Source organism: Anopheles gambiae (assembly GCF_943734735.2).
Source record: "Anopheles gambiae chromosome X unlocalized genomic scaffold, idAnoGambNW_F1_1 X_unloc_9, whole genome shotgun sequence".
NCBI lineage: Eukaryota > Metazoa > Arthropoda > Insecta > Diptera > Culicidae > Anopheles > Anopheles gambiae.
In genome coordinates, this window is record NW_026902703.1 from 117,501 (window position 1) to 120,000 (window position 2,500).

Consider the following 2,500-nt stretch of genomic DNA (forward strand, 5'->3'; position numbering starts at 1 on the left):
CCAAATTGGTCGTCAGACAGTCCGTTGACCTCCTCGATGTGTGCATTTAACCGTTGCACTATGATGCGTTCTAAACCTTTACCTGCCCCGTCTAGTAGACAAATGGGGCGAACTGAACCCGGTTCCCCTGGTGGTTTGTTCGGCTTCGGTATTAACACCAACCTCTGCCTTTTCCACTCATCGGGGAACTTCGCGTTCTCTAAACAGCCTTGGTAAACCCTGCAAAATGCTGCGGTTGCCAGTCAACATACCAACTTTCAGCGCCTCATTCGGGATACCATCTGGTCCCGGCGCCTTCTTGTTGGGTAGTCTCCTGGCAACCGCAAGAATCTCATCATTAGTAACCCTTTCAAACTCTCGTGGCTGATCGATACGATATTCAGGGCCACACCGTGTTTGGGTGAGTAGGAAAAAGCTCGCTCACCACTTCCCTAAACTCGTCCAATGTCATGGTTCGGGGGGTCCAATCGAACCCTCGGCCACTTTCTTGAACGTATGATATACAATACCAAATGATGCGTTGTTCGCTGTTCCCAGGAACTCTTTCCACTTCCTCTGTCGGGTATGCTTGATCAATCGCTTGAGGGCATTCCGTGCCACCTTGAACTCGTCCCTAAAAGAAGAATAGAGATCAGTATTGAATGCTCTTTGCGCTAATCGATCGCGGTGTTTGCACTCTTTGCGAAGTGCCTCGATCTCTAGCGTCCACCAAAATGCACTCTTGTTAGGAGTGTACCTCTTACGCTTAGTCATCGTCGCATTACACGCCGTGACAAGTATACGCATTAAGTCTTCGCTTGTTGTGACCTCGGTCTCAAAAGCGGCTTGCATCATAACTTCAAATATATCTTTGCTAAAATACTTGATGCTCCATCCCGTTATGGGTCGGGACAAGTTACGCACGCTTTGCGTCTCAAGATCTATTCGTATTGCACGATGATCAGAGTTCATATAGCTAGATAACACCTCCCACTTAAATGATCTTGCAACTGTTCTGCTCGCAAAAGTAAGATCAACTACTGACGTACGCCCTGGTCCAACATAAGTTGGGGTGCTGCCGTCGTTCAATAAAATTGCGTCAATCTGCGCAAAGGTTGATAAGACCAACTCACCTCTTCGTTTCTGGGTTTCTCCACGCTCGCCAAGTTGGTTGTTCCAACTTGCTGACCAAGCGTTGAAGTCCCCCCCGATAACGAATTTGTGGATACCGGTTACGGCCATTACCGTGTTATCCAACATGTTCTGGAACTCTTCCATACTAAATCTAGGTGGCGCGTAAACGCTAACCACTCGCATATCACCTATGTCAACTATCATTAAACCCTTCAGAGCCTTACTGACTACCTTAACTGGTAAGTCCGCGTTAACCACTACCGCTGCTGTGTTATCGTCATTGCGTAACACTTTGACGTTGGTTGTTGCCAGATACGGATCTGCAATCAACACTATATCCGCAGATTCTTCCCTAATCGTTTGCCACATTAACTGAAATGCAGCATAACTATGATTCTGGTTATGTTGTAGCAACCTAACCATTATGATCTAATCGCTCGCCTTCTAGGACACATATAACTGCCCGTTGCGTGAGGGTTCTGTGACCTCGTACCGCAATCCAAACACTTGACAGAGTTGGTACAAGCTTGCTTCTTGTGTCCACTCAAACCGCATTTCCAGCACAGATTACTTCTGTCTGGTTCCCTACAATGATAGCTCGTATGGCCTACCTTCCAACACTTATAGCATTTCTGCTCCTCCATTACCTCACGGATATGGCATATCGACCAACCAACTTTCAGCTTTCCCAAATTCAGGAAGCTTTGAAAGTCTGGCAGCGATACGTTGATCCGTGCCCACTGCGTACCGGCCGCGCGGCCTTTCTTCATTTTGATACGATCTATTTCTATCTCGATGTTGAGCTGTGCTTTGACAGACTCCGCAACCTCCTCTGGGGTGGTAATTTCATCGAGATGCATGATCTCAATCATTTTAGAAGGAGCTAGCGTTCTCACTGACGCCTTGCCCTTCACCGCTTCCTTAACCTTTGGGGCAATTGCACTAGCAGAACTACCCTGCTTCAATTCTAGCAACATGCCTCCATTTTGGGCCCGTCGGACCTTGGAAATTGTCTCTCCAACCGATTTAAGAGCATCGGACTGCTTCATTTCCTTGAGCAATTTCGCCAGCTCCTCGGAAGTGCAGTCCGAAATCAGCAGAGCCTCAGGCCGCTTCCTGGGCTTATTCTGCTTCTTCTTGCTCTTCTTCTTCTTCCTCTTATTAATGCTACCCTCATTAATATTCGGTCCGTTTCTCGGACTTGGAATATTTTCCACCGCTTCCCTAACAGGGGTCAACCTCGATGGTTGTTGTTGTTGTTGTTGCAACCTTTGCAACCCACTTGGACCAGGCTGTTGGTCATCAGCCACTGGTCTTCTGCCTTTTCGCGTTTGCGGCCCGAATCCATCGTTACCGTCAAACGACGTTTGCGTTTGACGGTCGAGGA

The 2,500-nt window shown here is 47.9% G+C and overlaps 1 pseudogene; it reads right to left on the bottom strand.

Annotated features, from left to right (window-relative positions):
- The window catches only part of LOC133394978 (large subunit ribosomal RNA), a 9,187-nt pseudogene that overhangs the window by 3,247 nt on the left and 3,440 nt on the right, over positions 1 to 2,500 (bottom strand).